The 16180-nt window shown below is 36.0% G+C and overlaps 1 long non-coding RNA gene across 1 annotated transcript in view; it reads left to right on the top strand.

Moving 5' to 3' along the window:
- LOC143662679 (uncharacterized) overlaps nt 1-9151 on the top strand; it is a 53173-nt gene extending 44022 nt beyond the window's left edge. Inside the window, exon 3 of the long non-coding RNA XR_013165537.1 lies at nt 8690-9151. This is a non-coding gene — a long non-coding RNA (uncharacterized LOC143662679). The remainder of the gene's footprint in view (nt 1-8689) is intronic.
- The last annotated feature ends 7029 nt before the right edge of the window (nt 9152-16180 follow it).

The raw sequence follows: 16180 nt of genomic DNA, 5'->3' as shown, positions 1-16180 counted from the left end.
TTAAATTTTGTTTACTTAGTTTTCTTCCTACTAATTCAGCTCCAAACTCTCCACCAAATGTCTACCCACCCTCTTGAGCTGTTCAGATGCATCAGGTGTTGGGGTTCCGTGATGCATCTTGGTGAGTCTCATTTTGTTCATTGTGCTGTGCTCTAAATGAACTGTATTCATCTGCAGACTCATGAACTTCAGTTCTGAGACATTTTAAAAAATTATTTGGACACCCATGCATTTTCTTCATTTTCTATTTCTGGAGCATTTATTATTAGGATTTAGACCTTCTAGCTGGCCCTCAAATATTCCAATCAACTTCTGTTTTCCCTGTGCTTGTCGTTTACCTTGGTATCTGGAAGATTTCCTTAATGTTTTCTTTCAACCCTTTTATTTCCTATCATTAAAATTTTCTAATAGCGTCTTCCCCCTTTCTGAAAGAACTCGTTCCCCTCCTTCCCTCTTTTATTCTTGGTTTTTTTTTTTATTGTCTCTCTGAGGGTATTGACAGCGTTTTAACCTTTTTTTTTTTTTTCAAGTTTTCTTCTCTCTTGCAAGGTTTGTTTCTCCCAAGTTGCTTTCCTTCTGCTTATTTCTTTGGTTTCTAGTTTTCATATTGGAGACTTACCTCAGATGTCTGGAAATCCTTGGTTATCTTCAAATCTCAAGTGTAGAGAACTGAAAAGCTGCTTGCAAGCTCTGAGTAGGGAAGAGAGACAGGACACGTTGAATATGAGCTCCACAGTGGAATGATCTGGCCAGATTGCTTAGTTGCCTAACTTCACTGTCAGTATCTTTAGATCTCTTTTATTGGGCTGGTCAAATTCCTTAGAGAAAATACTTCAGATCTCCTTCCTTATAGACAGGGGCCTGAATGCCAGCCTGGTTGTTTATTGGGAGGAGCCTCAGTACCCTGATGCGTATGTTTCCTTGACTTGGTACTGTATACCCCACTCTCAATCATGCCCTGTGTCCTCCAATCCAGAATCCCAGTAAACCTCCAGGATCTCACCAAAGTTGGGGTAGAGCAGCAGCCCAGCTGTAGAGTTGGGAGAACCAGGGCACCCAATTACTTTTTAAGGACATGTTCAATCAATCATCCTATTTTTAGCTTCTCTCCTCATCCCCTCTTCCAGGGGTACCAGATGCTTCCAATACCTGAGCTTTTGAAGACTCTGCAAAGTAAATTGGGATGGGTCTCAGCTTCTTCTGCTGCTGACTTAAAATTCCATTTTGGAGGGTTTGCTGAGCCATTTACCACAGCATTGTTTTCTATCTTAAAATTTTTGCTTCTATAGCCTTCTTTCCCTCTCTCTCCATCCTTGTGGGTTTATGCCTTATATGAAGTACTTAACTAGAGTTTTAGAGGTGTTTGGAGAAGTTGCAAAAGCTTATGCCTGTGTTTTTTCCAATCTCTTTACCTGGAAGGCCTTCTGTGAGATTTCTGAAAATTATTTATTTTTATAAAGTTTTATTTACTTGTTAATTCTTTAAATATTTTTGAAGTAGAGAAGTTAAAACTTTTATTTGATAGTCAATTATAATTAACTTTGAGTGAATGATTTCTTTCATTGTTTCAAACAAGTTTTATTTTTCTTATGTTGAGATAAAGTCAATATTTGCTTGGAGCTGTCTTAAGTAAAGTTGCCAAGTAAGCTCGGTTTTGGGGCACCAGCCCCCAATCTTCTTTTGGTAGTATCCACCCACCATGTGTCTTAGCCCTCCTCCTGGGTGTCTCCAATGCTTTTCAGAATCCCCATGTGACACCTGTTCACTAACATGCCCTGTCAAGACCTTCTCTTTCCTTCTGTGGTAGCTCCCCATGCTCCAGGCCTTTCCTAACCCCTTCCTCCACATCAAAACTTACCTGTCCATAATGGATGCTGTTGATGGTCGAAAAGCATTGTGAATGTAATTACCACTACTGAATTATATATCTGAATATGGTTAAAAGGGAAATTTTAGGCTGTGTATATGTTATTAAAATAAAAAGTTTTTTAAAAGAGAGAGAATGATAACTAAATGCAATACTTGATCCTGGATTAGAGCTAATAACAAAGGAGTAAAGGTCCAAAAAGACTTTATTGGAACATATGGGAATATAGACTGTAAGCTTTAGATCAGTGTTACATTGTTTGAACTTGATAACTGCATTTACGGTGGTTACATAAATGAATATCTTTGTTCTAAGGAAATGTAAGTGTTTAAGAAGCATGATATATGAAATATACTCTCGAATGTTTGGAGAATTGATAGGTAAATAAATAGACAGCAGATAGGGATGATGGATAGATAGGATGATATGGCAAAATGTTAAAAGCTGGTGTATCTGAGTGTCTGGATGGCAGATATGTTGGAGTTTCTGTGTGTGAATTTGTACCATTTTTGCAACTGTCCTGTACATTTGAAACTATTTCAAATTAAAAATAAAAAAACTTACCTGTCCAGGATCTTATTTCATTATATGTTGTTCTTTATCAGCTAATAATAGTTTATATTCATCATTGAATCATATACAACAACTCAGTGTGGTAGACATTACTAGTCCTATATCATAGGATAAATTGAGGCTTAGAGATGTTAAATAATTTGTCCAAGATGACAAGACTGGAGAGTCATAGAAGGTTTACTGGACAAAAAGGTTGTAACCACTGCATACACAGTCTCCCTAGAGTAGATAATATTTAGTGCGCAATCTCATTCTACCAGACAGTTTTAATTTTAATGGATATTTTTAAAACAACACTTTAAGCTGAATAGTAAGTCTAATAGTGAGTGTTTCAAATACAACAAAAGTTTTAGGCAGCTAGGCTTTTCACTACCATTTAGAGTTACCTCTCTTCTCCCCTACACCACTGCAGAATGCAGCAACAATTTTGAATTTTAATAACATTGTAGTTAAAGATTATAGAAATAAACCATCTATGACCATGGATAAAGCTCTGTGGGAGCAATAGTATAAACTATAGCACTCAGCCAAGAAAGATGAGTTTTTAAGCAGTGTATTTAGATATGTCGGCAATTTATTAGACACATACTTGAGCCCATTTCCCACTTTATCCCTGTGTTTTTCAATTCGAAGAAGGATTTTTATCTTTTATGAAAACAAATGATATCAAAATTACAAGGCATCTCCTCTGAGAATTTCCATCTAAGGTTATATAAACACACGGTATTTATAATTTAATATAATTTTTTATCCTTGCTGGAGCTCTTAAATTAGATTCCAAGAAAGAATAGCAGAGGATTCTAGATCTCAGAGACTCAGTGTCATCTTTTCTGTATCTGAGAATACTCAGTTCTTTGCCTCTGACACCAAATTGATCAAATCCTCAATTTTATACAGACACACATTTTCACACACACACACACACACACAAACTTTCACACATTTATTAAGGGATTATTGTGTGCAGTGTATATGACATCAAAATGAATAAGACAATGACCCTCTCTTCGAAGAGCTCATGGTTTAGAGAAGAAAGATGCAAACACTACATTACAGTAAACAGTAAAAATATGTTTTTTTACTGTAGGGAGAATATGAACTTTCTCTTTTATACTCTCAGACAAAGAATGGCCGTTTTCAAACTCCTTGCCCCCCAAAAGAACTCCTCAATCTGCTCATCCCCCTGTCTTTCCCTCTCAGAGAGTGAAATTCAGTCGGTTGCTCAAGTCATTCATCATTTCGCTCTTTCTCTCTCTTTTTTTAAGAAATATTTTTTTAAGGAGGGAAGAAAAAGATAAATGGAGAGAGGCAGAGAAAGGAAGGAAAAGAGAGAAAAAGAAGGGAGAAAGGAGAGAGAGAGAAGCAGGGGGAAGAAGGAAGGGTAACGTGGGCAAGAGAACAGTCCATTCCCATCTGTCCTCAAAATCTTCATCCAGATTGTACTAGAGCAAAATATTAGAGGAAGTTGCATTGATTTTCCATCTGGGAGCTGATCACTTCTTGGCCTGTTATTCAGAGCAACTCAGTTGGCTCACCTGAGCCTTGACAATGTCATCTTAACAGAGTCATAACATTGAGATTATACAGTATCTATCCTTTTGTGTTTGGTTTATTTCAAAGAGGATTATACCCTCAAGTTTCATCCACATTGTTATATGCTTTGAGACCTCATTTCATGTATTGCTGCATAATATTCCATTGAATGTATATACCACATTTTGTTTATCCACTCATCTATTAATGGGTGCTTGGATTATTTCCACCTTTTAGCAATTGTGAATAGTGCTGCTATGACCAACAATGTGCGAATGTCTTTTCGTGTCACTGCTTTCAGATGTTATGGGCATATACCAAGTAGTGGTACTGCTGGGTCATATGGCAACTCGATGTTTGGTTTTTTGAGAAATTGCTATACTGTCTTCCATAGTGGCTATTATACAGTCCCACTAGCAGTGAATAAATGTTCCGGTTTCTCCACATCCTCTCCAACATTTGTAGTTTCCAGATTGTTTAATGACAGCCATTCTTACAGGTGTAAGATGATATATCATTGTAATTCAAATTTGTATTTCCCTTATACTAAAGAAGATGATGAGCAATTCTTCATGTGCTTTTTAGCCATTTGTATTTGCTCTTCAGAAAAATGTCTGTTCATATCTTTTGCCCATTTAATATTTGGATTATTTATTCTTTTGTCGTTGAATTGTATAATTTCTTTATGTACATAAGATATCAATCCTTTATCTCATGTGTGGTTCCCAGTTTTTTTTTCCATTCAGTTGGCTGCCTCTTCACCTTTTTGACAAAATCCTTTAAGGCACAGAAGCTTTCGATTCTGAGGAGCTTGTGCTTTGGGTGTAAATTTCAGGAAACTAGCTCCTATTACTAGATCTTGAAGATGTTTCCCTATGTTTTCTTCCAGGAGTTTTATAGTACTGGCTCTTATATTTAGGTCTTTAATCCATTTGGAGTTAATTCTTGCCTAAGATGTAAGATATGGGTCCTCTTTCATTCTTTTGCCTATTGATATCAGTTTTCCCAAGCCCATTTATTGAAAAGATTATTCTGTCCTGTTCTAGTTTGCTAGCTGCCGGAATGCAATATACCAAAAACAGAATGGCTTTTAACAAGGGGAATTTAATAAGTTGCAAGTTTACAGTTCTAAGAGCGAGAAAATGTCCCAATTAAAACAAGTCTATAGAAATGTCCAGTCAAAAGCATCCAGGGAAAGCTACCTTGGTTCAAGAAGGCCAAGGAAGTTCAGGGTTTCTCTCTCAGGTTGAGAAGGCACATGGCGAACACAGTCAGGTCTTCTCTCTCAGCTGGAAGGGCACATGGCAAACATGGCATCATCTGCTAGCTTGCTCTCCTGGCTTCTGGTTTCATGAAGCTCCCCGGGAGGCGTTTTCCTTCTTCATCTCCAATGGACTCTCTGCTTCGTGGTGCTGCAGCATTCTCTGCTCTTTCTGAATCGCCCTGAATCTCTCATTCTCCAAAATGTTTCCTCTTTTATAGGACTTCAGAAACTAATCAAGACCCACTCAAATGGGTGGAGACATGTCATCCCCTAATCCAGTTTAACAACCATTCTTAACTAAATCACATCAGCCAAGGAGATGATCTCATTACAGTTTCAAACATACAGTATTGAATAGAGATTATTCTACCTTTATGAACTTGGATTTATATTAAAACATGGCTTTTCTTAGGGGGCATATATCCTTTCAAACCAGCCAATTCAGTAGATTTGGGAGTCTTGTCAAAGATCAACTGACTATAGATTTGGTGGTCAATCTCCACACTCTCAAGTCAATACTCAAGCAATACTTCTATCTTTGTGCTGATACCATGCTGTTTTGACAATTATGACTTTGTAATAGGTTTTAAAGTCGGGAAGTATTAATCTTCCCACTTTGCTCTTATTTTTTAGAATATCTTTAGCTATTCAAATTTTCTTTCCCTTCCAAATGAATTTTGATAATTAGCTTTTCCAAGCCTTCAAAATAGGTTGTTGGAATTTTGATTGGTATTGCATTGAATCTATAGAATGATTTAGGTAAGACCAACATCTTAACAACAGTCAACCTTTTATCCGTAAGCACAGAATATCTTTCCATCTGTTTAGATCTTTAATTTCTTTAAACAATATTTTGTAGTGTTCTGTGTACAGGTCCTTTACTTCTCTGGTTAAGCTTATTCCTAAATACTTGATTCTTTTAATTGCCTTAATTGTCTCCTTCATTAGGTCATCACTTATATATAGAAACATTACTGATTTTTGTACATTAATCTTATCCTACCATTAATACTAAATTTGTTTATTGACTTGAGTAGCTTTGTCATGGATTTCTCAGGATTTTCCAAGTATAGAATCATGTCATCTGTGAGCAATGAAATTTTCACTTCTTCCTTACCTATTTGGATGCTTTTTATTTTTTTCACCTGCCTAATCACTCTAGCTAGGAATTCTAGTACAATGTTGAATAATAGAGGTGACAATGGGCATCTTTGTCTCATTCCTGATCTTAAGTGGAATGCTTTCAGCTCCTCACCATTGAGAATGATGCTGGCTATGCATTTTTCATATATTCCCTTTATGATATATGAGTTACCTATGATTCTTGCCTTTTGTAGTATGTTTATTAGAAAAGGATGCCGAATTCTGTCAAACGCTTTTTGGCATCAATCAATATGATCATGTGATTTTTCCCATTGAATTCATTAATATGTTGTGTTATAGTAATTGATTTTCTATGTTGAACTACCCTCGAATTCCTGGTATAAATCCCACTTGGTCATGATATATAATTATTTTAATGTGTCATTGGATTGGATTTGCTAGAATTTTACTGAGAATTTTTTCCACTATATTCATTAAAAAATTATTCTTTAATTTTCCTTTCTTATACTCTCTATCTGGTTTTAGTGTTAAAATGATACTAGCTTCATAAAATGAGTTAGGTAATGATGATTTTCCTTACATTTTAAAAAGAGTTTGAGCAGAATTGGTGTTACTTCTTTTTAGAATGTTTGATAAAATTCCTCTGTGAAGCCATCCAGCCCTGAACTTTTCTTTGTAGGAAGATTTTTAATAACTAATTGAATATCCTCACTTGTAATTGGTTTGTTAAGATCTTCTATTTCTTCTTGAGACAGTGTTCACAGTCACGTTCCTAGAAATTTGTTCATTTCATCTAAGTTATCTAGTTTCTTCACACATAGTTGTTCATAATTTCTTCTTATGATTTTAAAAATTTCTTCCATAGTAACAACTCCCTTCCCATTTCTAATTTTGTTTGTTTGTACCCTCTTTTTTTTTCTTAGTCAACATAGCTAGGAGTTATCAATTTATTGTTTTGCTCATAGAACCAACTTTATTTTTGTTGATTCTTTCTGTATTAGTTTGTTAATGCTGCCAGGAAGCAATATACCAGAAATGGAATGGCTTTTAAAAAGAGAATTTAATAAGTTACAAGTTTATAGTTCTAAGGCCATAAATATGTCCAAGCTAAGGCATCCAGACAAAGACACCTTTCACTCAAGGAAGGCTGATCTGGGAAGGCATGTGGCTGGCATCTATTGGTCCTTGTTCCTGGTTTATTGCTTCCAGCTTGTGATGCCAGTGGTTTTTGTCAGATAGTTGAATGGCAAATACATTCTCTTTATGGTTTGCCTTTTTATTTTTAGATGAGCAGAAGGTCTTAATTTTGATAAACTCCAGCTTAAGAATTTTTTATTTTATGACTAGTGCTTTTTGTACCCTAAGAAATCTTTCTCTACTCCAGGTCATGAAGGTGTTCTCCTATTTTATTCCTCAGAAGCTTTACAGTTTTAGCTTTTATGCTTACAATGAATTTCCATCCATTAATTTTTGTGTGTAATGTGATGTAGTGGTTTTGAAATTCACTTACCCGTATTTTTTTTCCCCTGTATATTTATCCAGTTGTTACCACACCATTTTTTGAAGACTTTTCTTTCCACATTGAATTGCCTTGTGTCCTGTGTTATAAATTAACTGACTATATAAGTGCGGATCTATTTCTCAACTCTGCTTCAGTTCCATTCATCTATTTATCTATCATTACATCAGTACAATACTGCCTAAATTATTATAGCATCAAGTCTTGTAATACAACAGTGTAGGTCTTCCAGCTTTGTTCTTCTTCTTCAAAATTGTTTTGGCTGTTCTGGGCCTTTTTTTTTCTTTTAAAACAGTTTTATTCACACACCATACCATCTATCCAAAGTGTACAGTCAATGGCTCTCAGTATAACCACAGAATTATGCATTTATCACCAAAATCATTTTGAGAACATTCTCATTTCTTCAAAAAGAAAAATTCTATGCCACTTATGCTCCATATTATTGACACTGAGCATTGATATAGTACCTTTGTTACAATTTATGAAAGAATATTACAATATTACTGTTAACATAGTCCATGGTTCATATTAGTTATATTTTCCCATACATCACCCTATTATTAACACCCTGAAATAGTGATGTGCGTTTGTTGTAGTTCATGTAAGAACATTCTTGTATTTGTACAATTAGTCACAGTCGTCATCCACAACAGGTTCGCTATGTTATACAACCCCATGTTCCATCCTCTGCCTTTCCTTCCAATGATATACACAACCTTAAACTTCCCCTTTCAACCTAATAACATCTATAATTCAGTGCTGCTAATTACACTCACAGTAATGAGTGTACTATTCTGAATCTTTTCCATTTCCATAAAATTTTCAGAGTCAGCCTGTCAACTTCCAGGAAAAAAAAAACCCTGATAGATGAAATTGCACTGAATCTACAGATCACTTGTGAGAGTCTAAGTGAGGAGAAAACATTTAAAAAGGAACAAAACAGAACTACTGGAGCTGAAGACCACAACGACTGAAATGATAAATGTCCAGGAGGGTTTCAAGAGCACTTTGGAGCTGGCAGAAGAAAGTATCAGTGCACTCAAAGACAAGACACTTGAAATGAGTCAGGCTGAGAAGCAGAAAGAAAAAAGAATTCTAAGAAAGCAAAAATAGCCTAGGACATCTCTGGGACACCATCAAGCATATCGATGTATGACTATGGAAGTACCAGAAGGAGATGAAAGAGAGAAAGGGGCAGAAGGAATAGTCAAAGAAATAATGGCAGAGAACTCCTCAAATTTAGCAAAAGACATGAATACGTACATCCAAGAAGCTCAGAGTACACCAACAGGATGAACATGAAGAAAAGCACACCCCATCCTATACTGATCATTCTATTGAACGCAAAGAACAAGGAGAGAGTTCTGAAAACCTCAAGAGAAAAGTAATGTATTCCATACAAGAGAGTCCCAATTATTGAGTCCTGATTTTTCATCAGAATTCACGGAGACAAGATGGCTGGGGTTTTAAATACTTAAATTGCTGAAAGAAAACAACTGCCTACCAGGAACTTTATATCCAGTGAGGCACTTTTTAAAAATGAGGGAGATATTAAGATATTCTCAATAAATAAAAGCTGAGGGAGTTCATCACCATTAGACCTACCCTGCAAGCAATACTGAAGGAAGTTCTTCAAGCTGAAAGGAAAGGACAATCACAGTGATTGAAAGCAGCAAAAGAAATAAAGATCTGTAATAAAGGTATGTGCTGGTTTAAAAGGATGTATGTCCCCCAGAAAAACCATGTTTTAATCTAAATCCCATTTCATAAAGGCAGAATAATCCCTATTCAGTCCTGTATGTTTGAAACTGTAATCAGATCATCTCCCTGGAGATGTGATTTAATCATGAGTGGTAGTTAAACTGGATTAGGTGATGACATGTTTCCACCCATTTGGGTGGGTCTTGAGAAGTTTCTGGAGTCCTATAAAAGAGAAAACATTTTGGAGAATGAAGGAGATTCAGAGAGAGCAGAAAATGCTGCAGCACCATGAAGCAGAGAGTCCATCAGCCAGCACTTTGGAGATGAAGAAGGAAGATGCCTTCCAGGGAGCTTCATGGAACAGGAAGCCAGGAGAGAAAGCTAGCAGATGATGCTGTGCTCGCCATGTGCCCTTCCAGCTGAGGGAGAAACCATGACTGTGTTCACCATGTGCCTTTTCAGATGAGAGAGAGACCCTGAACTTCCTTGGCCTCCTTGAACCAAGGTATCTTTCCCTTGATAACTTTGATTGGACATTTCAATAGACTTGTTTTAATTGAAACATTATCTCGGCCTTAGAACTGTCAACTAGCAACTTATTAAATTCCCCTTTTTAAGAGTCACTCCATTTCTGGTATATTGCATTCAGGCAGCTAGCAAACCAGAACAAAAGGTAACCATATGGGTAATTATAAATGCCAGTATTATTGTGTATGGTTTGGTATGTAACTACATTTCCTACTTCCTACAGATGCTAAAATGCAAATGCATAAAAGGTAATTATAATTATATATTTTCGGGCATATAATGTACAAAATTATAAGTGGTAACATAGAAAAAATGGTAGGAAGACAGAGGAGTAAAGAAAAATATACTCAGAAGAACGTAAAGCAGAGATGTGAACAGATTTTTGCCGATGCTCATAGCAGCATAATTCACAATTGCCAAAAGATGGAAGCAACCCAAGTGTCCATCAACCAATGAATGGATAAATATAATGTGATATATACATATATTGGAATATTACTCAGCTGTGTGGTGGTTTGAAGCTGCTATGTACCCTAGAAAAAGCCATGTTATTTTGGTCCATTCCTGTAGGGGTAGATTTATTGTGGGTGGGACATTTTGATTCATTTATTTCAATTGATGTGTGACCCACCCCATTCAAGGTGAGTTTTAATCCCCTTACTGGAGTTGTTATAAGAGGATAAAATGTATATAGAAGCTGAGAGATGAAACGCTTATAGGGAAAAGCCCTGAAAAAGCTGAGAGACACTGAAGAAGATCAGAGAGGAAGCCACTGGAACCAGAAGCTGAAAGCAGTGAAACCTGAGAGTGAAGGATCAGCAGACAGCAGCTATGTGCCTTCCCACGTGACAGAGGTGTCCTACGTGTGTCAGCAGCCTGTCATCAGAGTCCAGGTATTATCCTAATGATGCCTTGGTGGGACATTTTCACAGCCTAAGAACTGTAAATTGTAAGTTAATAAATTTCCACTGTAAAAGCCAACCCATTTTTGGTATGTTGCATTCTGGCATCTTTAGAAAACCAAAACAAGCGAAAATAAAAGAACGAAGTTCTGATACATGTACCATCAGGATGAACCTTGAAAAACCTTCAGGTTGAGTGAAATAAACCAGACATCAAAGCATAAATATTGTATGATCTCACTGAGGTAAAATAATGAGAATAAGCAAATTCATAGCATCAGAATTTGGAGTATAGGCTACTAAGGAATGGGGTTAGGGATAGGGAATGGGAAGTTAAGTTTTAACATGTACAGGTTTGTTTTTGGAATTATGGAAAATGTTTTGGTAATGGATGGTGGTAATGGTACAATAAAATTGAAACCACAACTAACAACACTGAATAATATATCTGAATATGATTAAAAGAAAAACGTTAGATTGTATATATGGTAACAGAATAAATATATATTTTTAAATCCATGGAACCACACAACACAAACAGTGACCCCTAAGTTAAACCATGGACTATAGGTTAATAGTCCAATTATAAGAATGTGCTATTATCACTTGTGTAAAATATACCACACCAATGCAAGTTATTGTTGGTAGGGTGGTATATGGGAATACTGTATTTTATGCATGATTGTTCTGTAAACCCACAACTTCTCTAAGAAAGAAAATTTTTTTTTAAATTTCCATTATTTAGCTAGACCATTTCATGGTATTTGCTTAAGCAGCCTAGGAAACTAAAACACTGGTTAATTGGTAATCTTTTTAACTTTCTGAAAAAGTGCCAGAGTTTTCCACTGTTTGTACCATTTTTACATTCCTGCCAACAAAGAATGTGTGTTCCCATTTCTCCATATCCTCTCCTACTTAATTCTCATTTTTATAAAGTGGCTATTCTAGTGGGTGTGAAATACTATCTCATTGTGGTATTGATTTGCATTTTCCTAATGGCATCTTTCTTGTGCTTTATTGGCCATTTGTATATTTTCTTTGTAAAAATGTCTATTTAAGTATTTGTGCACTGTTTAATTGGGTTGTTTGTCTTTCTGTTATTGAGTTGTGAGCTCTCTTTATATATTCTAAATATTAAACACTTATCAAATGAGTGATTTCCAATTTTTCTCCTATTCTTTAGGCTGTCTTTTTACATTCATGATGAACTCCTTTGACGTAACAGCATATAGTTGGGTCAAGCTCTTTTTTTAATCCTTCTGCTAATCCCTGCCTTTTGACTGGAGAGTTTAATTCATTCACATTTAAAATAACTACTGACAATGCAGAACTTTCTTTTTTCATTTTGCTATTTGGTCTTTGTAAATCTTATACATTTTTCCCCTCAATTCTTCTGTTAATGTCTACTTTCATACTTATTTTATTTTTTGTTGTCTACAATTTGGAGTCTCTTCTCATTTTTTTTTGCATGTAATTTTCAGATATATTCTTTGTGGATATTATAGGGCTTAAACTTAACATCTTAATTCTATAAAAATCACTTTTGATTTGATACCAATTTAACTCAACAGTGCTGTTCCTATACTCTCAGTCCCCCCACCTTTTTATTGTAGTTGTTACAAATTATATCTTTTATATCTTTGTACAATTTATGTCCAAAACCATAGATCTATCACTAGTTTTTTTCACTTGTATATTGGAACCTGTAAGAAGTAGAAAGTGGAGTTACATTAAAAATATACAATAAAATAGTTTGGTGTTTATAATTGCCTAAATGGTTGCCTTACCAGAGATTTTTATTTCTTTATGCTTTTTGATCTCCTGTCTAGTATCATTTCCTTTCAGTCTGAAGAATTCCTTTTAGCATTACTTGTAGGGCAGGTGTGGCAGTGGCAAACTCCTTCAGCTTTTGTTTATCTCTCTCACTTTTGAATAATAGTCTTGCCAAGTATAAAATTCTTTATTGGCAATTCTTCTATTTCAGACTTTAAATGTTTGTCCCCATGCCTTTTTTTTTTTTTTTTTACTTTTTATTGCTTTTTTTTTTTTTTTTTTTGGTCTCTGTGCCTTTTTACCTCCATGGTTCTGATGAGAAATTGGCACTTGATCTGAATTAGACCCTCTAGACATAGTGTACTGGTTTGCTAAAGCTGCTAGAATGCAATATACCAGAAATTAAATGGCTTTTTTATTTTTATTTTTATTTTTTGGTGATATATACAGAGGGCTTTCATTTGCAATAAATAGTAAGACTGTTGATCTATTTAAAACATTAGTTCCATGTATTAAAGACTAATGTAAAGCACGGCCCTAGATAAGTTCTTCACACAGGTTTATGAAATGGCTTTTAAAAAATTAAGTTGCAAATTTACAGTTCTAAGTTCAGAAAAATGTCCAAACTAAGACGTTCAGAGAAAGATACCTTGACTCAAGTAAGTCCAATGGGTCCAGAACACCTTTGTCAGTTGGGAAAGCACATGGCAGGCATCTGCTAGTCCTTTGGCTTCTCATTTCAAAAAGCTTCCCTGGCAGCATTTTCTTTCTGCAGCTCCAAAAATCTGTGTCTTGTGTTGGCTTGTTGTTTCTGTCAGCTCTTTCCAAAATGGTTCCAACTTGAAGAACTTCAGTAGGTGGATTAAGACTCATCTTGATTTGGTGTAGATACATCTCCATAGAAACCACCTAATCAAAAGTTCCCCCCCCCCCAGAAAAAGGTTCCACCCACATGGGTGGGTTACATCTCCATGGAAACAACTTCACCAAAATATCCCACCCAACAATATTGAATGAGAACTAAAAAACATGGCTTTTCTGGGGTACACAACAGTTTCAAACTGGCACACATAACATAGCTTTCTCTTAAAGCTTTCAGAACCTTTCTTGTCCCTGGCATTCAGCAGTTTGACTTCTGTGTGTCTGGACATGGTTCTCTTTGAGTTTATCCTATTCCGCGATTATTGCGATTCTTTTTTTTTTTTTTAATTTTTTATTAATTGAAAAAAATTACAAGAAACACAAACATTCCCAACACATACACTCAGCAATTCACAATATCATCACATAGTTGCATATTCATCATCATGATCATTTCCCAGAACATTAGCATCAATTCAGAAAAAGAAATAAAAAGACAACAGAAAAATATAACAAACAGGAAAAAAAAATTTTACAGGCCATACCCCTTACTGATCCCTTTCAGTGATCACTAGCATTTCAAAATAAATCTGCTTTAACATTTGTTCCCCCTATTATTTATTTTTATTCCATATGTTCCTCTCATCTGTTGACAAGGTAGATAAAAGGAGCATCAGACACAAGGTTTTCACAATCACACAGTCACATTGTGAAAGCTATATCATTATTCAATCATCTTCAGGAAACATGGCTACTGGAACATAGCTCTACATTTTCAGGCAGTTCCATCCAGCCTCTCCATTACATCTTGGATAACAAGGTGATATCTACTCAATGCATAAGAATAACCTCCAAGATAACCTCTCGACTCTGTTTGGAATCTCTCAGCCATTGACACTTTGTCTCATTTCACTCTTCCCCCTTTTGGTCTAGAAGGTTTTCTCAATTCCTTGATGCTGGGTCTCTGCTCATTCTAGAGTTTTTCTCAATCCCTTGATGCTGAATCTCAGCTCATCTGGGATTTCTGTCCCACGGTGCCAGGAAGATCCACACCCCTGGGAGTCATGTCCCACGTAGACAGGGGGAGGGTGGTGAGTCTGCTTGCTGTGTTGGCTGGAGAGGGAGGCCACATCTGAGCAGCAAAAGAGGTTCTCTTGGGGGTGGCTCTTAGGCTTAATTTTAAGTAGGCTTGACCTATCCCCTGTGGGGTTAAGTCTCATATGAACAAACCCCAAGACTGGGGGCTCAGCCTATAGCTTTGGTTGTCCACACTGCTTGTGAGAATATCAAGAATTCAATTTGGGGAAGTTGAGTTTTCCCCCCGTTCTCACCATTCCCCAAAGGGGACTTTGCAAATACTTTTCCACTCACTGATCAAATCACTCTGGGATTCATCAGGGCATCACCTGGACAAACCAACAAAATCACATGTCCTATACAAAGTTCCATGTACTTAAGGTGTTCAATCAACTATCTACGTAAGTTATATTAGGAGATGCACTAGTCAAAGTATAGATTTGTACCAAATAAACATTTTTTGCTTTAGTCTCACACATTAGTTGAAATTTTAAAATATTTTCAGCACACTGCAGTAATGACATTTTTTTGTTCTTCCTCATGCAATAATATTTTTTAAATTTGTACATTTAGTCACTATCCTTATACACTCTGGGCATTCCTAGATTACACCATCTCAATCTTTACTGTCTTTCTTTCTTTGTGATTTCACTTATGCCCCAGCCCTCCTCCCTCTATCATTCTCATATGCAGCTTCATTCAGTGTTTTAACATGATTGTATTACAGTTAGATAGTATTGTACTGTCCATTTCTGAGTTTTTATATTCAGTCCTGTTGCACAATCTGTATCCCTTCAGCTCCAATTACCCAATATCTTACCTTATTTCTATCTCCTGATGGTCTCTGTTAGCAAGGAAATATTCCAAGTTTATTCACTAATGTCAGTTCATATCAGTGAGACCATACAGTATTTGTCCTTTTGTTTCTGGCTAATCACACTCAGCATAATGTCCTTAAGGTCCATTCATGTTGTTACATACTTCATAACTTTATTCTGTCTTACAGCTGCATAATATTCCATTGTATGTATATACCATAGTTTGTTTAGGCACCCATCTGTTGATGGACATTTTGGCTGTTTCCATCTCTTGGTAATTCTTAAAAATGCTGCTATAAACATTGGTGTGTAAATGTCCATTTGTGTCCTTGGCCTCGTGTCCTTTGAGTAGAGACAGCATATAGATGGGTTCTGTTTTTTAATACATTCTGCCAGACTATGTCTTTTGATTGGAGAGTTTAATCCATTATCATTCAGTGTTATTACTGCATGGGTGGTACTTTCTTCTACTATTTTGCCTTCTAGATTTTATATGTCACATCTAGTTTTCCTTCTTTTTACCTTTACTCATAGTCTTCCTTTCTACACTCTTCTCCACACCTCTCTCTTCTGTCTTCGTATCTGTCTCTAGTGTTCCCTTTAGTATTTCTTGCAGAGCTGGTCTCTTGGTCACAAATTCTCTCAGTGATTTTTTGT

The sequence above is a fragment of the Tamandua tetradactyla genome, chromosome 18 (assembly GCF_023851605.1).
Source record: "Tamandua tetradactyla isolate mTamTet1 chromosome 18, mTamTet1.pri, whole genome shotgun sequence".
Classification (NCBI taxonomy): Eukaryota; Metazoa; Chordata; class Mammalia; order Pilosa; family Myrmecophagidae; genus Tamandua; species Tamandua tetradactyla.
Note: the sequence above shows the minus strand (reverse complement) of the source record. Positions and strands in the feature narration are given on the sequence as shown.